At 46.3% G+C, this 22,528-nt stretch overlaps 1 protein-coding gene across 3 annotated transcripts in view; it reads right to left on the reverse strand.

Moving 5' to 3' along the window:
• MGAT5 (alpha-1,6-mannosylglycoprotein 6-beta-N-acetylglucosaminyltransferase) overlaps positions 1-22,528 on the reverse strand; it is a 339,352-nt gene that overhangs the window by 271,331 nt on the left and 45,493 nt on the right. For 2 of the 3 annotated variants that reach the window (XM_046018616.1, XM_046018617.1), the window contains exon 2: positions 22,003-22,052. The exons of the other annotated variant lie outside the window; for it this stretch is intronic. The gene's annotated coding sequence lies outside the window, so the exon portion shown is untranslated. The remainder of the gene's footprint in view (positions 1-22,002; positions 22,053-22,528) is intronic. 3 annotated transcript variants of the gene reach the window in all.

Consider the following 22,528-nt stretch of genomic DNA (forward strand, 5'->3'; position numbering starts at 1 on the left):
ATCACTTCTGAGCAGCCAGCAAGTTTATTTTTACCCCTTTATGCACAAAACGACAAGGGCATAAATGTCGGCATCAGGCATGCCAGGAAGCCTTAAGGAGACTGGAAAATGAGATCCAAAAATGGGATCCCGCAAAAGCCAGCTTTCATCATGCTTGATGAAACAACGCCCTCCCAATGTTCAGGAATCCCAGCAAACCCAGTGTCCCCACTAGAGACTCTTTTAAGAAACCGCAAGGACTTCGGGCACATCCGGGAGGAGAGACTGCCCTGCCTTCACTGATGCCAGGAGGCTTGGTGAGGGGGACGGGATGCTCCCACTGAAGCCTGGACTCTGGAGTCTGGCTGCACAGGAGGGCTGGAGGGGCAAGTGCAGCACAGTCTGGGCACGAGGCCAGCCAATCGCCGGGTGCCAAGAACCCCTGTAAGGCCCCCTTGGCAGACTTCTCCCTCTGGGGCTTGCTTTCTTTGAACCTCAACAAAACTAACCAGAATCTTCTCTTTCCCAAGTGAAGTTACTGCTTTTTTCTCTAATGGAAACATAATACTTACTCAATGCCAAAAGTATGCTCAGTGCCAAAAACCCAGAAAATCACAAAGAAATTTAAAAAACTATCATCCCACCACCTGCAGATATCACTAGCTAGATTCTGGAATATCTCTTGCTCTCTCCCACCTTCCCCCCGACATACACATGGTGTGTATATATACATATATATGTCTCACATTATTATGCTTGCTTTCTTATAGCCTGCTTTTAGGTCTTACCGCATTTTAAACACTTTGCCATAATAAATATTTTTCAGCAACAATTTAAAAGCTAAATAGTACTCCACTGCATATACACAATTTATTTTAATAAGCCCATGGTATTAGGCACTTATTTTTCTCTTTATCAAATAACAGTAAACTTTCACTCTTATGTTTGCAATTTCAGATATTTCCTTAAAGTAAAGCAATCGCCAAGTCCAACAAGAGGCTTTTTCCCCCCATGGCTTTTGATATAGTAATATTCCCACATTGTCTTTCAGAAAAGTTCTACCTATTTATGCTCTCCACTAAGAAGGTATAAGAATGACCCTATACCATCTGCTTTAACCCAAGCTTCTATTATCTGTATTTTGTGGTCCTTTAAATTGGACGATTTTTTTTTTTTTTTTGCCAGATAGGTGCCAATTAAATTATCTGCCAATTAAATAGGTACAAAAGACTACTGCTAATAAAAACCACAACCACAACATTTCTCAGGCACTTACTCTGTACTGGCTACTGTTCTAAGTATTTTACATGTTTGAAATATATGAACTCCACATAGGAATGGCAAAAATGAGGCACAGGAGGGTGAGGTGATGTGTGCAGCTGGGCCCTGAAAGAGCTGAAGTCTGAAGCCAGATAATCAATGTTGGCAGAGTCTAGACTCTTAAGCAGGACACCCTACAATCACATGGGGAGACTACCAGGAAGAAGGAGAGGAAGGAACAAGACTAGCGTGTGGTAGAGGGATCACTGAAAATGTACCTGTCAATCACTCCCCCATCTTTATTCATATGTTCAACATCACCCCACATGTCATTTGTGGGGTAGTTCCCTAAGTGATCACAGTCCTCTGATCCAGTGAACCAAACCTGAATGTAGACTCCTGACTTCCCGCTGGCTCACACATCCAAAAGTGACCTAGGCTGATTACTTTGGCATGGAACTCTTTGCCTGTTCACACTGATCACATAAAAGAGATCAGTCTTACTTGCTCTCCGGTGTAAAAGACGATGTGGGTTTCAGCCATTCCACTAGTAGGTATGTATCCCACAGAACGGAAAGGGCAAGGGAACTGAAAGGGTTCCCTGCAGCATGACTGACAACAACCCCAAGAGGAAAGAACCCCAAATGTCTACTGAAAGAGGAGCAGATGAACAAAACGTGGTATATACGTGCAGCGTAGTAGTAACCAGCCTCGAAAGGAAGAGAAATCTGACACATTCTACAACATGGATGAACCTTGAAGACATCGAGTTAAGTGAAGGACGCCAGCCACAAAAGGACACTGCATGCTTCCACCGATGTTAAGTGCCTAGAAGAGGTCAAGTCGTGGACAGGGAAAGGAAGAGTGGTTGTCAGGGGCTGGGAGTGGGAGGAAGGGGGAGTTGTTTAATAGGTACAGAGTTTCAGCTGGGAAGATGACAAAGTTCAAGACATGGATGGTGGGGATGGTCGCACCGCACTGTCAACGAACTTCATGCCACGGAATTGGACACTTCAAAATGGTTATATGTTCTATATATTCCATCAAAAATAAAAACAAAAAAGGATTTTGAAGGCAAAGAGCTTCCTACGGGCTTTCTATCTACTTAGGGTCCTTCAGCTACTTGGGCCTTGATCAGATCCTCCTAAGCCCTTCTGAGAAATGCTACCCAACAGAAGTTGGAGGGCATGGTACAAATGCTCAATAAAAGATGAAAAAGCTCCGGAAATACTCAGTCTTTAATTGAAGGGACCAGCTTATCTTGTGATAGTCACATAAGTGAGCAGTCTGGAATACCAAGGAAAAACAGAATCGAAGAGCCTACAAAAGCCACATTTGCTACAGGAATCAAAGAAAATCAGGTGAGCATTCACGAATGACTATGGAGAGTAACAAAGAAACCACAGAAAAAAGGTCTTAGCACAAGCCTGTCCATCAACTGAGCTCAGGTCATCAGTGGTTAAGAACATCAGACGCAGATGCTATTGTGTAGTGGGGTAATTTGGGGCCAATTATTTAATCTCTGTAATTGTCTTCATCTATTAAACAAGGATAATAATCCCTTCTTCATGTGGTTATTGTGAGGATTAAATAAGAAAATGCACAGTGCTAAACTGTGACATTAAAAAAAAAAAAATCAGATGTAGAAAGACTGCCCATCAAAAAGCCAGCACCCTGTGTCCACCCAGATTTTGGAGTGAACTTACTGAGAAGGGTAATTCTGGGATTCAAAAAGACAACTTATGGCCAGTCAGCAGCTCACCGTTTTCACACAGCACCACAGAATAATTTCAAAGCCTTATTCTTTTCAAGACTCAAATTCAAAAATGCTGTCTTTGTGACTTATTTAATAGAGGGTCACTATAAAACCCCAAAAGACTGCTTCATCCCCATGAGACTAAACAAAGTTGTTCTAAAGAAAGGAAAGCTAGAGCCATCAAAGCTAATACATGTCACTACGACCTCATCATCAGCCCACCCTGACATGGGATGAGGGCAGTTAACCCCAAGATAAGAGCTGGGCTCCCTTCCCAGGCCACCACAGCATCACCACTACTACCTCAAATATAATCTCCTGCTGTACAATAAAGAATCTGGTCTTGTAAGGACCTATTTAGCCACAGCGCTTCCATCCATTAAACAATAACCTTGTTGTTCAACCCTTAAACTGTCCCTGCCCCGCTTCCCCCAGGGGACTTACTTAAAAACAAGTCCGGGAAACCAGTCCCAGGTAACAAAGCCCAAATACAAGGGTGGGTCAGGCCAGGTGGAGACATCCGATGGGGGGGGGGGGGGCGCATACTGTCTCCCTAGTTACCAAGGAGTATGGGCCCCGCCCTTTGGATGCCCTTTGGGTGCCAATTCTGACCAAGGTGATAGTCTAGGTCAAATGTCCACTATAGGGTAAATTGTAATTCAACTGGTTACTTATGTGTGACCTAGCATGACTGTGCAGCTTTCTCTGTGTGTTATAATCTCATTGGCCACCTGTGCACGGCCAGGCTCAACCACATGGCCTTTGCCCTTAAAAGCTAGTCTGTGAAGCAGACAGAGGTTGCCCTCTCTGTAAGAGGCGCGGCCCCGGCCAGTCACAGTTAGATTCTTGATGCTTGGCGCGGAATGAAGCTTTGCTTGACCTTCGCTTTGTATCAGTCTCGCTCCTTTAATCACGGACCCATTATTGGGGGACCTAACAGTCTTCGTCCCCGATTCCTAAAAGGGACATTAAATCCTCGGAATTTCCCAAGTAACAGAAGTGTCTTTGTTCTTGACAAGCCCCTTGGATTATACCTAAGTTTATGCTGGGAGATGAGAAGACTCAGACTGCAAGTTATCACCAGAATGACCCACCATGTGATGAGAACGCCAGGGTTTTGAGCCTGTCCAATCTTGGGGAGTGGAGGGGGCTCAGACTGATGAAATCATTGGCCATGTGGATGAGCTCAGTCATGCCTATGAAATGAAAAGCCCAATAAAAACTCTGGACATTGAGGTGCCTGGGTGGCTCGGTCAGTTAAGCATCTGCCCTCGGCTCAGGTCATGATCCCAGGACCTGGGATCAAGCCCTATGTCGGGCTCCCTGCTCAGCAGGGAGTCTGCTTCTTCCTATCCCTCTGCCTGCTGCTCTGCCTACTTGAGCTCTATGTCAGAGAAATAAATAAAACAAAACAGAACAACAACAACAACAACAAAAAAACAAGCTCTGGTGACATGCCCTCATCCCAAAGGAGAAGGCACAGAAGCTCAGTGCCTGGAATCCTCTCAGACCTCCCCTTTCTTCATTTGGATGGTCCTGATTTCCATCTTTTAGATTAAAACTGTAACCCTGGGTATAGCGCTTTCCCAAGTTCTGCAGGTCAGTCTAGTGGATTATCAAAGCTGAGGGGGTCATGGAATAGGTTAGCAGCCAGCTGGGTGCAGTTAGTAGTGGTCTCGGGAGCCCACTTGGAGCTGGCATCTGAAGTAGAGGAGGTGTGGCTGGGGGCTGTACCTTTTAACTTATGGGATCTGCCTCATCCCGGGTGGTTAGCATTAGCATTTTGTTGCAGTATACACTTTGGGGTCAGAATCCACCCCAACCCCACACGCACACACATTTCCAGTTGTCTCATGTGCTGGACATGGATTCAACACTCAGGTTCAAACGACATCACTTTTATCTACTAGAACTTAAGCCAACTACTCTTGGCTCTAATGTTTCTCCCACTTAGTAAGAACTGAAATGTCTTGAGTAACTGCTATCCCAGACATGGTTCTAAGACCTTCTATAGGTACTAACCCACCCACCCCTCAGAGGAAGTTCATAGGGTAGGTACTGTTGTTACCTTCCTTTTATAGATGAGGGTGCTGAGGCACAGAGAGGTTAAGAAACTTGCCCAAAGTCACATGGTAGAGGGGGCAGGATTCACACAAGCTCCTCTGCCTCTAGAAGTGCCCCTTAGTCCCAAGCCTAGTGGAACTGGCCCCTACCCCTCTGAGCGGCCCTGGGTCACTGCCCTTCTCTATCCCCATTTACTCCCATTCTCCATCCTTAGAATGGGCACATGCTGATTTCCTTGGGGCAAAGCATGTGCATTCTGGTGACAGAATTATCCAGCTTCAACTGTAGCTCAGGAAAACGAGCTGAGAACACAGGTTGTGCTGTGTTCTTCCCGAAAGTCTTTTCCAACAGAAAAACAAACAGCTAGAGGATACTAGAGGGAAATGAAAGTGACAGATCTCACTGCAATAGATGAACAGATTCAAAGTTGCTCCTTTGCATTATTTCCCCCACCAGGGGCAGAACTTCATGATCCACACAGACGACCCTCCCCTTCTTTTTTTCCTATTACTTAAATTCTTAAGCATACTTCGTTTTTTTATTAAGTTGGTATTTCAGCCTGATGTTCTCCGCGTCTTCAGCATTGCAGTTTGACCCTCAGGCAGTCATGGTGGTCATTTTCCCAGTGGAAATTACATAGTAAGGATAACAGCTGGTCATCCCTCCACCTGATGCACTCCTTTAGTAAGTATTTTGAGCCTCTACTGCACGCTGGGAAGCACTTAGGCACTAGAGCCCCACAGTAACGATGACAAAGGGTACCTACCTGCCCACCTCATGCTTACACACCAGCAGGAGAGACAAAGCAGCCACGTGTGAGCACGGACACGAAGGTGTGCATGCATACGTGTGTCTAATTCCAGGCAATGATCAGCGACATCTTAAAAAACAGCATGGGGGCGCCTGGGTGGCTCAGTGGGTTAAAAAAACCTCTGCCTTTCACTCAGGTCATGATCCCAGAGTCCTGGGATCGAGCCCCGCATCGGGCTCCTTGGCGGGGAGCCTGCTTCCTCCTCTCTCTCTCTCTGCCTGCCTCTCTACTTGGGATCTCTGTCAAATAAATAAATGAAATCTTAAAAAAAAAAAAAAAAAACAGCATGAGTGCAGATGTAGGGGGAAGTCCAAGATGATGTGTATGGCTAGAATAAAATCAATCCTGGGAAAGGTAGCAGGAGACGAAGACAGAGAGGGGCCGATCTTTCGGACTCAGGAGGGGAAGGAGAGGGTGACAAGGGGTTGGGTGACTAAGGTCCGACGCCTGTCATCCCTACCTGATTTCCATACTTGTACCCTTATTTGCCCCTTACAGTCAGTTCTGCACACAAGCCAAGTGACCCGTATAAATACAAATGACACTGGGTCACCTGTCTGCCCCCCCCACTCCAGACTCAAAACTCTGAGCACATACATCAGAGTCAGAATGAAACTCACACTGTATACCCTGGCCAACGAGGTTCTGAGGCTCTGCATGCTCCAGCACTACCCACCTCTCCACTTAGCACCTTGTCCGCTCCACTCTACGTACACCCCTTCATGCTGGGTCCAGCATGTCCAGTCTGTCCCCACCTCAAGCACCTCTAGGTGCCATGGGTTCCCCCTGGAGCTCTTCTTGTCCCATACACCACCTCGACTATGTCGTCAAGCAGCTATGTACACAAACATCACTCCCTGAAGCAGCCTCAGGGGCCAGCACGTCTAACCTAGCAGCCAGCACGTGCCTTCTGTCCCTTGGCCCATGTGATTTTTCCTCTCCTGCATCTCCCTGACCTATGATTCACCCTTTTCTCTACTTCCTCTGTCTTTGTCCACCTCTGTATCCCCAGAGCCTAGAATAGAGCGAGGTACAAAGGCGGAGCTCAACAGATACACGTCAAATGAAGAACTGAATGACTCTGATAAAGCCGTCCAACTCTTCATCTACAATCCTGTGCCTCTAAGAGGTCTACACCAGCTGTCCAGGGACAACCCACTCTCGCATCAGTTCCTGCTGGCTGCAAGCTCAGAAGGCAGCATCTCCCCTTCCACAGCGTTAGCTGTTCCAATTTACCCGTGATTCCAAGGCTAAGAGGACAAGGACGCCCTCCGGAACTATTTGACAACACAACATTTACACAAAAAGGCCCCAAAGAGCTTCTTGGTTGAGAAATTCACCCATACTGTAAAGTAAGGAGTTGCCACTTCAAATCCTTTTCGCAAGTCAATGGGCAGACAGAATTTCCAAGGAGGCAGAAAACGTCTTCCGTGCCCACCTTTCATGCACAGACTCAGCTCCCACTCACTGAGCTCCTCTGATGTGGTGACTGTGGGCTGGGCCCTGGGAACACAATGAGCCCAACAGGCGCTAAGTCAAGGTGCTTGCTGAAGTTTAGTAAAGGAGACAGACGAGACTGGCCATCTTTCAGCCCACCACTTAGAAATCTCAGTGCTTGTACTTTCTTAAAACCACTGTTGGCGGGAAATATGTGTTCATCCTGACATCTTACTGTGAGGAACCAGTAACTGAGAGGTGTTCTGGTCCAGCACGGGTGGACTTGGCCCCTTAGTGGAACCCAGGTCTGAGTGGAAAGTGGGAATCTCATCACAGATCGAAGAGGGAGAGGGAGGAAGAGAAGAACCTCATCACTGCCTGAAATCTCACCCCTAAAGCTGCCTTCAATACTTTCATTGTGGTCAAAGCCAGATTTTCCCTGGATAAAGGTAGTAACGCAGACGACAGGCTCATGGGGACTAAGAGAGCCTTCCAACTTCAGGCCTGGGAAAAGGAATGTCCTTTTGACGTTGGGTTGTAATGTTGGGTTGGCCGGGGGCCCTCAAACTTGTGAGGGCAGCAGAGCCCCTATCATTCTGAGCTTCCGGGACCCCAGAGAAAATCCTCCAACAGGGAACGCCCTCTTCTGAACCAGGAACAACCCAACTGACAGGACAGGGCACATGTGGGCACAGCCCTCTGCATCTCAGAAGAATACAGAAAATATTAAAGTCCCATCTCTCTGTCTTCCTGCAGAACTTGTTTTTTCCTTATTCATTTCAATACCCACTGGCACTCAATGGCAAGTCAGTGATGGCCACAGATCTGAGCAGGTTAGGGAAAGTGAGACTCCAATATAGGAAACTCTATCTCATCACTTAAGGGCTTTTTCTGGGAATGAAAAGTCACCTCTATAATGATCTAAGGGCCCAAATAACAAAATTATTATAGAAATGAAATAAGGGATGCCTGGGTGGCTCAGTCGGTTAAGTGTCTGCCTTTGGCTCAGGTCATGATCCCGGGGTCCTGGGATTGAGTCCCACATCAGGCTCGCTAATCAGGGGGGAGCCTGCTTCTCCCTCTGCCTGCTGTTCCCCCTGCTTGTATACACACGCTTTCTCTCTCTCTCAATCTCTTTGGTAAATAAATAAATTAAATCTTAAAAAAAAAAAGGGAAATGAAATAAGACATGCCACACACACAGCCTTTATTGGGCTGCACAGTAATTATGTTAAAAATGACAAGTATTTCTTCTAAAGGATGATAATTAATATTGCCTTTACATCACCTTTTTCCTTCCCCTGTCTCTCCCCACCCCCCACTTTTTTCTTTCTAGTTTTTCTTTTTTACTGGCATTTTCCTGCATTGGCAATTTGGCAATCAGCAAGTGAATCAACATCATCACTGTCAGGCATCTTGTCTGGGAGACGAACACTTTCATCAATACTTTCCCATACACAGAGGCATTCCCATTTGGCAAACAAGGGAGGTGGGGATGGGGTGGAGAGTATGAGAGCATCTTTCCTACCGAACAGCATTCTGGGATTCCTGTGCACCTGATCACAAAGCCACAGAATGAGGTCTGCCCACACACTCAGGACTTAACACAAATGACTGTAATATAAGGAAAACTGTGCCTGGCCTCTACAATGCTCTCTGCACAGAGCCTGGCCTTGCCCTCCACTCAAACATTTCTGGGTACCTCTATCAGGCACATAGCATGTGGTGATGAATAGGTCCAATTCCTGCTCTCAAAGCCTCGTGGGGAGACGGACACGAGGACACATCATGTGAACATAAAGAGTGTAATCCATACGTGAGCTCCACAAGTGATCTCTTGAGTACCTGCCACGTGCACGTACAGTGCTGGGTGCTGGGCACATATCAGCATACAAATGTGTACCAAAGAGGATGGGATACACACGGGGTATATCTATCCCAAACACAGAAAAAAACGCCTCTTACCCTAGCCAGGAGGATCAATGAAGGCTTGTTTGAAAAAAAGAAAGCCATGGAAGGAACCTTAAAAGATAAAATGAGGATGGCAGAACAAGGCATCCCCAACAGGGAGAAGGGCTCCAGTGAGCGGTCATACTGGAGGGCACCATTTCCCTGCAGGCATGGGATGCAAGGGGAGGCAGGGCCTGCCAAGTCCAGTCTTGGGCAGCAAGACAAGGTGACCAGGGATCTTGAATGCCATAGCAGGAACGAGGGCCCTCCTTGTAGCTGAAGAATGACTTTGGAGAGCCTCAAGCCCAGGAGTGACATGATCCAATTCCCATGTCAGATATAACTTCCTGAACTGGTTTTTATTTGTGAGCACTGCCTCTCTTGCATCAAGGGTTGAAAATGCAAAAACAAACAAACAAACAAACAAACCCCAGACAACTTTCAAATATCAAGGCATACAGGATTCTTTCCGGTTTTAATTTGAGAAGATGGCTAGAAACCACTCAGGAGGGAAGAAAGAAGAGAATGTTTTTTACAGACCAAAAAATTAAGTGAGCAAAAAGAAGCTTCCCTAAGACAAACATCCCTGACTTCGCGATACTGCGAGAACTATTCGTTTTCATCTCTGCTGGGACTAGAGAAAGCTGCGTGGCAAACACTTTCCATGTCTTGTGTGGCCGGCTGCCACACAGCACCTCCCAAGGAGCCACACCAGCCTTCTGAATTGGCTGCCACAGCTCGTGGTGAATGAGCCAGCCACTGACAGGTCCAGAAATGAGTGCGAGTACATATTCTCACCGCAGATGATGGTTGCAGAGAGAGCTCTTTTTTCTAAATAATACTTCTATGTTAATTTAGCAGTTCAACATTCCCAAGGGTCTTCAAACTGAGTACTGAACTTTCTCCCACTAAGTGAAGGGCAACTTCAGACCCTTGTGGTCCAAACTTCAACGATTAAACATCCCATCCATTCTGTCTCTGTTGACCAAACATGCTTACTACTCAGAAAATGGCAGCATGAATACATTGATGCCATAAAATGGCATTGCCATGTTATGGTTCCCAATCTAAATCCAATTAGAAGCTTCCGTACAGTGTATCCAACTTAGTGACCACACTCTAATCCTATAAGCCACTTTGGCTTCAAATGAACTGGATTACTTCAATACACAAATTGTAATTTAATGTCCATACAATTAGTTGCCTTCCACCTAAAATTCTAAAGCCCAGCAAGTGACATCATAATTAAGTTTGTTGTGTTCTTCATTACCGAAGCGAGCACATTAAATGTTACCACCCTGAAAGCCAATGTAAGGGAAGCCACCCATGAACTAGACTGGAAATTTTTGTTAATCTACCATTCAAAGTTACCAAGATGTTTAAGTGCCACATTTTGGAATGTTTCAAATGTCTCCAGTCACCATCAAAATCGAGACAGACGGGTTAAAATTAGTCTTCTCTTTATGTACCGTATAATGAACTCATTTATGTAACATCCCCAAACAGCACAACTGATCTGTGCTGTTAGAAGTCAGGCCAGTGGTGATGCTGGAGATGGGGGTGAATGGAAACCTCAGCTAGAAAAGGGATACAGGGGGTTTCCGGTTATTGCTCACATTTTGTTTCTCGATCAAAGTACCTTGAAAATGCCATATTTGGCTGCAACAAGTCATCAAGCTGTACACTAGCAACGTGCACACTGTTCTTTTTGTATAAATCAACAAAGTTTTAAAACATCAGAGTGTAGGGTAAGATTTGTCTACTTTTGCAAAGACCCTAATAGGTCAGAATTTCAATCCTGTGTGGCACTTCGAAGAGCAGTGATTTTGAATGGACAGAAACCAGAACGACAGAAACAACTACAACAAGCTTCCCTGGGTCCACTTTCATTCCCTTTTCTTGAAGATCTCAACCATCCTAACAGTAGAGTACCTACCATAGGGGACACTCAGGACAGATCACTATTTAACAGTCTCTCTTCCATACAAGTAAATTGGTTCCAATAATGTGTATGCAATAATCATCACCATATTCTTGAGTCATTCTTTAGTTTTTGTTTTTTTTTTTTTTACTAACAAATAATGTATTATTAGCCCCAGAGGTACAGGTCTGTGAATCACCAGGTTTACACACTTCTCAGCACTTACCATAGCACATACCCTCCCCAATGTCCATAACCCAACCACCCTCTCCCAGCACCCCCTCCCCCTGCAACCCTCAGTTTGTTTTGTGAGATTAAGAGTCTTTTATGGTTTGCCTCCCTCCCAACCCCATCTTATTTCATTTATTCTTTTCCTACCCCTCAACCCCTCACGTTGCATCTCCACTTTCTCCTATCAGGGAGATCATATGATAATTGTCTTTCTCTGATTGACTTATTTCACTCAGCATAATACCCTCTAGTTCCATCCACGTCGTCGCAAATGCATTCTTTAGTTTTTAAACCACTTTGAGAGAATGAGCACATGCAGCAGAAGGAAGAGGCAGAGGAAAAGAGAGAAACAGAATCTTAAGCAGACTTTCACGACCCTGAGACCATGACCTGAGTTGAAATAAAAAATCGGATGCTTAACCGACTGAGCCACCCAGGGGCCCCAACAACCCTTTAAACAAACAAACAAACAAACAAGCAAACAAAAAAAAAGTCAGTTTTTAAAGTGAGTTCTAAAATTCAGTAAAATATTTCTTCTACAAAGTAAAATATACACTTACCAAACAACATTACACTTAGGAGTTCTCAGTCTCACGGTTTTACATTTTGATTGCACGTTAAAGTTCCAAATGGTCACATAGAATGACAGCACTGAAGAGCGTCCAGTTCCATTTTCTCATCCCCAACTGCACTATGGTTTATTGTCAAGCTCCGCGGAAACACAGGAATAGGTTGTACCACAAGGGAAGGAGGCGTGAAACGCCTCCAGAGCAAACACCAACAATCCTGAACTGTTAGGAACGACTCTCCACCTGTGTAGCTTAGTCCATGTGCATCAGGGTCAACAGCAGACGGGAAATTCTCTAAGTTAATTTCCATGTAGAATACAACGTTTATTAAATGGTAGGGACAAGTGTACTAACCTTAAGTGTGGATATATAAATATATCTATTAACTCGGTCATATAGCATTATTCACAGCAGCAATCACTTAGAACTTAAACCAACGAGAGCTTTTCCCAGGAAGTACTGTATCATTGGCTTTGTTTAGAACTGCCCACGCATTGTGACAACAAAAAAGCAGGCCAGACCTGCTGAAGTCAGTTTCCTTGCTTTGGGTCTCTAGAGCTGTTGTAGCGGGGTAGCTGCACCTGGAGAGGACCACGCCCACTGCCCCACCTGTAAGCAGCAGCAGCCGCCCAGCCTGCACTTGTCAGTAAGGCAAACAAAAGCATTCTGAAGACACAAAATGAACACTGAAGTTCAAACACAAAAGCATTTGTATCTCCCACGTTAAGAGAGCCTTTGCAGTTTACAGTTAGGGTGGGGAAGGGTGATGGCACTTGGGCACTATCCACTATGGGGCCAATACAGCTGTGGGGCTGTCCTATGCATTGCATAGCGTTTACCAGCACCTGAGGCCCTACCCACCACGGGGCCAGTAACACTCCCTCAGCTTTCCCCGGATACATGCCAATGTCCCTGGCTCACCACCAGCTGAAAATCACTGGGGTGGAGGTTAGAACACCTCTGGGAAAGTACACAAGAATCAGGCACAGTGCTTGCCCTAGGGAAGGGGCATTCTGTCTTGTTTTGTTTTAACATCCTTTTAACTTTTTTTTTTTTTAAGATTTTATTTATTAAAAAAAAAAAAAAAAGACTTTATTTATTCACTTGACAGAGAGCACAAGCAGGGGAGAGGCAGAAGCAGGCTCCCCAGTGAGCAGAGAGTTGGACATGGGGCTCCATCCCAGGACCCTGGGATCATGACCTGAGCTGAGGGCAAACACTGAACTGACTGAGCCACCAAGGCGCCCTCTCCTTTTAACTCTTAACCAGTACATCTACTTCTTATTCAAAAAGAACTTTAAATACATGAAAAAAAACTAAAGAGACAAGCCAAGAACAATGTTTAGGCAAGAGTATACCACCGAGGAAATGCCAGCAGACCTCTCAAATTACTTTTCCTGCATATTTTATTTATTTTCACGTATTTCCCTAATGAACAGAAAACAAAACAAAACAAAACAAAAACAAAACCATCTTTCCAGAAAGATCATCGTGGCCAGGAAAGACTTTCTATATACATGGAAACAAGTGGTCATTTTAAAGAAAGTCTTTCTGGTCCCTCCTCAGAATCACTTATTCTACCCACCATTCTAACTTTCTGTGGTTTCTCCAGAACAAAGCTGAAGCAAAGTGGCAAAGCTGAGTCTCCATGGCAAGGCAAGCATCCCATCCCCAGGGCCTCGCTAAGAGCCCTGCTTGATACTGCAAAACAGAACGAGGAATCTAAAGCCAGGAAGCCTGGATCAGAGTTTCTGTCCTACCACTCTGTCTCACCCCAGGCCCCTGACCAAATCATGGCCTTCCGCACACCAGGTTTTATTTATGGAATGGAGGGGTGATGCATTTCACAGTGCTTCCGAGAATGAACTCATATGAAATATGCACAAGTTCTTATGCAGACGTCAAACGTTATTACCTTTATTGTGGGCTTATACATATCACGATCCCCCACCAGAGGTAACCCTTGGCTCTGCCAACGGGAGTTTAATCACTGAAAATGGCCCTGGCATTGGTTTCACCAGCATCGACAGCAGGTTCAAAAAGGGTGACAGCATCCAGATGTAAGAGTGATGGGGAGGGCCGTCTGGGTTCCAATCCTATGAGGCGACACCTGGGCAACTTTCTTCACTTCTGCACACCTCAGTCTATCTACAAACTGGGGATAACAGTAGTTCAGTTGAGGGTCATTATTTGCCATAGTTATGTTCTATAAAGTCACGGTGAACACCAAATTCGCGAAAGCTGAACCAGTGTTCTCAAGGGAAACACAGGGATAGGTTCCTGTGAGCCTCTGGTCACAACACTTCTGCCAACCGATCAATTCCTAATCGTGTGTTAGGTATTTGTTTTAAGACAGATATAATATAGATGGTTGACTCATTAACCTTCAACTCCTAGGCAGTGGTAGTCTAACTCGTGCTTGAAGACCTTCCCTAACACACGCATATTCTCCACCAGGCACCTCTCTGCCTTTCTGCACTTCTGAACGCCAAGAAGCACTCTAACACTATGCTTAGGGGCCACTTTTTTTTTATGATTTTTTTTTTATTTGTTTATTTACAGCATAACAGTGTTCATTGTTTTGGCATCACACCCAGTGCTCCATGCAGTACGTGCCCTCCCTATTACCCACCACCTGGTTCCTCAACCTCCCACCCCCCCGCCCCTTCAAAACCCTCTGGTTGTTTTTCAGAGTCCATAGTCTCTCATGGTTCATCTCTTAGGGGCCATTTTAAACCATAAAAACCACAAGAGGGAAGCTCAAAAAGGCCCCAGAAAGGGGGCGCTCATTAGACCACAAGGAGAGCACTCATCTACAGTGTGAGAAACAAGAAGGCAGAGCGCTGCCTCGTTGGACCTTGGCTGGGAATGTGCACATCAGGCCACGTGCATTTCCCTGCACTCTGCATACGTTTGTGAATGGCCACAAAAGCATACATTTTAACATGTAGCCCGAGATGCAAATACAGAACCCTCACATAATGAGGACTGCCCATGTCTGCCTCACAGAGCTGCTCGGATAATTCAGTGAACCGAGACAGATCAAGCCCTGAAAACTTGGCCATCATGGGATGTGGTGAGCATTCAGGGAGCTTAGCTGTTACTGCAGAATCCAGCAGGTCCAGAAAATATCACGTGGTGCAAAAAGCATTTAACAAAACGATGAAAAGGAACACAGGTGGAGACAGAGAAACACAGAGGAGAAAATATGGCAAGGAGGCAAGAAACCAAAACTCTTAACATCTCTTTCCTAACGTGATCTCTTGCTTTATTCATTCTCCTTCTATTCATTCTCCTTCCTTTCCACCAGAGGTTATAGTCCCTGGGCCAACTATCTACCTTTCTGCTCTCAAATGCATTCTCTGCATACCCTGCCCTTTTTGGGGACATATCATAGGAAATCACATCTCCCAACCCCCCTTGCCATCTGGTTTCACGTAAAGTGGGGCTCGGGGAGGTGTCAGCAGAAGCTGGGAGGGCGGGCACAGGGAGGAAGCCAGTCTCTGACCAACGGCATCTTCTCCACAGACACAGCTCTACTCAGAGGGTCCCCCATGACCTCTGTGATACTACCACCAACCCTGACCGTGCTGCAGCCCTGAGACAGGGGGGGACATCTTCCCATGGCTGCAGATATTCTTCTTGGTAGCGCCCCTCCTCCAACCCCTACATGCTCACTCTTCTATACTAGGTTCTCTGACAAAGGCCTGGTCCAGCTCTCCCGGTCACTCTAGCACACACAGGCTCCAGAAGGATGTTATGCCCTGCAATTCTGCCAAGACCCTCCCTGACACACACTCACCCGTTCCCTCCCACCACCTCACCTCTTACTCAGACTCACTGGCTTCCCTGAATTGAAAGCAAATAAAGGCATTTGGGGGGCTTCGTGTGTTTTTTAATTCACTGCTGCAGGAAAAAAAAGTGCACATATAAAAATATTAGAGCTACTCCTGCTTTTTATCAAATTATATTACCTTAGCCACCTTTCCACATGGGCCACTGGCTGCCCCTGCACCCATGGCTTCCTTCTGCTTAAGTGCTATTTACTTTCTGAAGACTAAGCATTACTCTCAACTCATAAATACCTGGATTAAAAAACCTCCAAATGCGGCCTATGGCGCATAGCCAATATTCCCTTGTAGTCAGCACTGGCCATTCCCAGCTGCTGACAGCAGCCTGTGTAATCACTATCCATGAACTGAGGGAGCTTTCATTCTCTTTTCTTTCCATTGTTTCTCACCCCAGTGCACGAAAATGTAATGCCTGGCCATCATCACAAGCTGGCATAAAAGAGGAATAAAAGAGTTCATGTGGATAAAAGAATGCAATAGTGCAACGACTCTGGTAAGTGAATGGGAAAATCAGGAGTCGGGGAACCTATGGACAATGCTCGTGGCTCACTGAACCCACATTCTCTACCCACCGGGACACATGGCTAGACTACATTTTCTAGAGAGATGTGGCCAGGTGATGGGAGTCTGAAACAACGGAGTACAAGTGGCAAGGGACTATCCACTGCCAGCCTGGCTGAAACCTCCTCCAGGCGGGAGTCTATACCTGGTCCCCCCATTCCACAGGCTACCACGGACACCGCCACAGGGTCAACTGGGGAGAGCCTAGATGGCCTCGCTCAGTAAGACTTCATGAAAGGAATCGTTACCTAACACCACCCCCACCCAGCTAAAACTATCAACTAGAGAAAACACTGGGTGCCACCTGACTGCACACACAGACCCTCACACACGCGCAGAGAGATCCGCTTGTTACAGAAGGTCATCAATGCAGGACACACACCTTTCGAAGGAGCTAGCTGGACATCTATTTAAGGTGGCCTGGGGGGTATATGAAATAATCCCCAGCATGTCCTTCTAGAAAGATCTCTGAAAGGAAACCCATTTGGGTAGGACCCTCAGGAACAAGCACCTGTTCCTGGTCCCTCATTTCCTGTCAGGGAGAACAGTGCTGCGCCAACCAACTTTTACTTCATAGCATAAAAAAAAAACAAGATGCAGAGAGGTCAGGGTGGGCCTCGCAGAATAAGAGGCACAGAGCTCAGGTGCCCAGGTGGCTCAATCAATTGGGCGTCCGACTCTTGATTTTGGCTCAGGTCATGATCTTGTGGTGGTAGGACTGAGCCCCATGTTGGGCTCTGTGCTCAATGGGGTGTCTGCTTGGAGAGTCTACCTCTCCCTCTGCCCCTCCTCCCACTCTCTCAAATAAATAAATCTTAAAAAAAAAAAAGCACCAAGAAAAGACCCACAAATCCCAAGTGTTACTCCAGGTGGAGGAGGAGGATGGTCCAGAGAGCAGGGCCAGGCCACAAAGTGTTTCCTCTATGGAGAGTAAGTGCTCAACTTGAGGGTAAACATTTTGGAAACTTTTATGCTAATATGACAGGGTAATTTTCTGTCTTGAATCCACTAACATAACTGAAGCTTTGTATTCTGGACCACCTTGGGTTTTTTGTGTTTGTTTGTTTGTTTTTATTTCACTTCCTGGTCATTTATTTGTACGGTGTCAACCCAGGATGGTTTTAAAAACCGTTCTGTTCCTCCAATCACCCAGAATCCCCAAACTCTTCAGCCAAATTCCCAAGGTTCCTGCACTGCCTTCCCCAATCCTTTCTGCCTCTCCTGGGTTCTCCTCCATCCTCCTGGTGAGGCAACTCCCTCACCCGCCACCCCCCCCACCCCACCCCGCCAGCTTCAAGGCAGTATCTTATTAGCTACATGGTGGCAAACTCCCCAGCAGCCTTCCTGATGCGTGAGCTGCCTCTGTGGATTCCTGTAAGCCATCATGAGGCTCAGATCAAAATGAAGAGTTAAGCGGCCAATCATCCATCAACATAGCTAAAATAACGCAGGACTCTGGCCCCAGAAAATGGCTACGGTAAGAGAATAAATGACTAGAAACCTGTCAGTGGGCCTTACCCATGTTAATTAACCCGAGGGAGAGCCTCAGCCTGCCCGACAGATGCTGTCCATCCATCACTCTAAGCCTGAGAAGCAAAATAAAATGGCCTTGGCCTCCCTCCTCCAGGCAGGTGGACGTTCGCAGAGAGATCGCACACCGGCTTGAGGAGAAATGAGAAGTTCTTATCAGAGTGAGTGCTCTGTGTGCGGCACCAAGTCCGTGGATGTGAGCCGCCTTCGTCACGGGAAGGGCACTGGATGTGGAGACAGCATTAGCTGTGCCAAGCAGTACCAGCGGAACTGCCCATTATAGGGAGTCCTGAACTGGCTGCAGAGAGGGATGTAAACACGTACACATCTTGGGGCATCCGGGTGGTTCAGTCGTTCAAGCAGCTGCCTTCAGCTCAGGTCATGATCTCGGGGTCCTGGGATGGAGCCCCACATCAGGCTCCCTGCTCAACGGGGTATCTGCTTCTCCCTCTGCCCCCCTCCTGCTCATGTGTTCTCTCTCTCTCTCACACAGATAAATAAAATCTTTAAAATATGTAAGTAAAATAAGCACATATGCATCTCTTTGAAACGGAATGGAGAGAAAAACAGATTGACGGCAAGGATGGCCAGGACAGAACGACAGAATGAGCAAAGGAAGCCACAGGTAAGGGGAGATCCAAGGAGCACCAACCATCCTCAGAGTGTGGGTGCGCTGGGGCTCTGTGTGGGTCTAGGTTCCAGGCAGACCCCATATTTAAAAAGTTCCAGGGACAGAAGTACAGTAAATCCACCGTAAAACAAACATCTCCCACAGTTGATAAGACATCTGTCATTAGTGACATGAGAAAGGGGACCCCTGAGATATGGAGGAAGGGGGGGGGGGGAGGATAACATGAGCGGGTGTTTTAGTCAAGTCTCTGCACTTCTCTGCATACCTGAAATATTCCACCATTTCATTTTTTTCAAATACAATCAGAGAAAATATACATGCTGCTGTTGGGAAACCTCTTACCACAAACCGGGAATTCTGATTAGATCCGGCCAAAGCCAGACATACCTCGTGAAGACAACCGCCCTGCTCCTCTACGAGAGGCCTGGTGACAAGACACGTGGCTGCCCACAGCTCTGACCTCTGCCCCCATGGCCTTACCACCCACTTCCCTCGGCCCAGGAGGGAAGTAGGTTTTTGTCTGCCATGGCTGTTCATTGGTACTGGACGGTGGCTCTCCCGCAGGCAATCCTCCAGGCTCCGGGGCACCTGCCAGTTCATAGAAAGAGGAAAGAGAAGCCCAAGTGCACCACAGGCAAAGGGCCAGGGGTGACACACATTCCTCCGTTAACCATCTTCCCAAAGCCTGCTGCCCCGATCATGCCAGTTTAAGAGTTGGTTCCTGCCCCATTCCAGGCGAGTTAGCAGACGACGCATGGGACTCAGCTGCGCAGCACGCAGCCAAGGTCAGGCGCTGACATTTCCTAAGACATGACAAACGTCCTGGGAACCACAGAAGGAAATCTAAGCCCAGGCAGTGAAGGTGTTTCATTTAAATTGCATCTCACCACCATCAAAGCCCCTGCCTCTTCTAAGATGACTCATCTTTGACGCCAACAGGAAAACATCATTAACTTTAAATCCCATAATCTGGATTTGATGATTAACATATTTCAATGTTTGTACTACTGGGATAAACACACACACACACAATGTCTTCTACCTCAAATCTTTCCTTCTTTATACTCATTTACTCAGCTTACCGTGAGGCCAAGGGCCAGGTTCTGTGCTAGCCACTGGTGGTACGAAGACTAGGAAAGCCAGTCCTAGCCCTCAAGGAATTTACAGTCTAAACAGACCCACAGTAAGTAAACGTCATTTTGATTCCACTCTGCACTTTCTCTGGCAATATGTATTCACGAGATCTACTGGTATGGCTCTGGTTTTATTTTCACCATCAGCACTGCATCTTTCTCTTCCGGTCATGTCTCAAGAAATCAAAGTTAGAATCTGGTTCTTTGAAGTATTAAGGCACCAAAAAAAAAAAAAAAAAAAAAAAAAAAAACGAAACAAAACAAAAACAGGTATGGGATCTACCAACCCCTTCAAAAACCCTTTTCTGACATCAATTTTCCTCTCTGATCACAGGCTCTGTGGTAATCAGAGTTCAAGAGTCATTAGTTCTTAGAAGCCAATTTTCCTGACCTAAAAGGACTCCTATGGTCACGCAGAAACCTAAGCACAAAGCCAGAGCAACTTTCTCCTACCCAAGTCAGAAAGGAGATGCTGTGGGCGGAATGGTAACCCCTCCCTCCAGGAAGGCCCAACTATTTCCACACTCCTGGGGCTTGCCCCAGTGTATGCAGGCCACGTGCTGCAGACTCTGAAGGCTATTTAAGGGATTATCAGAAACGCGAACTCATCTGTGATATGGCTTTCAAGTTATAAATGTCAATGACAGCCAAGTCTGCTGTGTTGGGAACTCCTCCAACAACAGGTTGACAATAGCCCAATTCGACGGCTCTGGAGGAGGCTGACAGACAGCTGCTCTTTCAGTAGTTATTCCCAAAGGAGCCAAGAGGCCCCTCCAAAGGCAGCTAGATATGGCATGCTCAAGAGGGAAGGTGACAACATATTTGGTGGCAGATAGACGTAGCCCAGGAGTGCCACACGATGCCAACGTGTCTGCCTGCTCCGTGAAGGCTGTCAACCCCACACAGTGCAGAGCTGAGAGGAGGAGGTGGGGGCAGATACGGACACTAAAAAAAACCGCAGCACAAGGAAAGGCAGAAAGACACATATTTATCCTTCCCATAGCATACGTCATGGCAGCTGGGTATCAGGGACCACAGACCCAGCTCCAGGTCTCCGCGACGTCAGCCTGCTACCCTCAGCTGCCATGCCTGGCATATCTCAGCGGGCAGTACGTGAACTTGCCCTATCTGTCAACAGTGAGCTAACTGCCAAAACAGACTCCTAAAGATACATTGCTAAGTTGTGTAGTCCCTGAAATGAAGTCCCATTCTAATTAAGTGATGTGTGTACCCTATGGGGGCGTGGGGGAGGGAGAAGGGTGGATTAAGTACGCCTGTTCCATCTTAGACAAAATCCCATGCCCTCAGAAATTCAAACTCCCTTTGAGGTTCTGAAGGAGACACTTCTTGTTTCTCTGGTCTCTCCCAGGAGGACAAATTCTCAAGGTGACAGCTAGAGAGAACCCGCTGATATAAGTCACATGGTCACATCATTTTCTGGCTCTAACATTAAGGCTTTTATTCACATCAGACATCTGTCTGTTTGTGAGTTGCTGGGGTAGGTTTTTTTTTTTCCCCCTGTGGTATTTTTTTTTTCCTGTGATGTTGTTAGAGACAAAGTTTTTTCAAAGACCCACACACATAAAAGAAACAGGAATTAGCAATGTTTAAAGTTTCATTCTGTAAGCCTCATACCCTTGACACCCAAATCCTAGCAGGCTGCGAAATCTGGATACTCTGCTCCCAAGTTAACAACTCACTTACCAAGGTAACTCTCAAGGGTAGCTTGGGCAGGGACTTTAGGCACTATGGACTATTCAGATGGTTCAAATAAAGAAGTACTTAGCAAATTTCTTCCTCCATAAAAATACGTCCTAACTGAGGACTTAGGAAAGTGTACTTCTTGAGTTCCTTGATACACAGTTCAGAGACTGTGCGGTCTTTAGCAATCACACTCTTCGTCGGTCTTACTACCTCATGATCCTCTGTGTCAGATTTCGGTTGGGCTGCTCTGAAGGAATCAGCCCTTCTATGGAAGGGAATCATGCTAAATAAAGTCGGTTTGATCATGATTGAGTAAAGCAATTAATGGCCTTCTGCTCCAGTCACTTTACTAATTCTAGACAGATAAAATATCCTTGCCCAATTGTCCCAAAAGATTAAACCCCACCAGGCCTTCACCAGAGAGCTGGAGATGTCCCCTGAGGATTGGGGTGGCACTGGGAGAAGCACCCCTCAGCCCTTTGGGACTAGGGGTCTGTATTTAGACATTTCCAAATGCCAACATCTGACTCAACTACTGGAACTTCTCCCTCCCAAGGGCAAATATCCTGGGTCTATGCTAAGCCACATGGATATCTGCTTACGTCAATACTTACATGACCTAATGGATCCTCCTCCAATGTCCTCTTCAGAACAGTAATCACTCCTGAAACCACAAGGACAAAGATATTTTTAAGTTTCTCCTTTTTAACAACTTGATCTATTGCAAACAGGCTGACAAAGGTCATCTATGGACTTTGCTTCTCCCGTTTTGCAACCCAACTGCCTTTCGATGTCGTCTCCCAAAAAGAAATAACCTAAAAACAGCTAGCTGGGAGGCCCTATCACTTCAACACCCAAAGGCATTACCAATAATAATAATAATTATTATTATTATTAAAAAATAAATTGTATTATCTCATGTGTTAAGAAGCAAATCCAGGGGCGCCTGGGTGGCTCAGTGGATTAAGCCGCTGCCTTCGGCTCAGGTCATGATCTCAGGGTCCTGGGATCGAGCCCCGCATCGGGCTCTCTGCTCCGCGGGGAGCCTGCTTCCTCCTCTCTCTCTCTGCCTGCCTCTCTGCCTACTTGTGATCTCTCTGTGTCAAATAAATAAATAAAATCTTTAAAAAAAAAAAAAGA

This window comes from Meles meles, chromosome 9 (assembly GCF_922984935.1).
Source record: "Meles meles chromosome 9, mMelMel3.1 paternal haplotype, whole genome shotgun sequence".
In the NCBI taxonomy this organism is placed as follows: Eukaryota; Metazoa; Chordata; class Mammalia; order Carnivora; family Mustelidae; genus Meles; species Meles meles.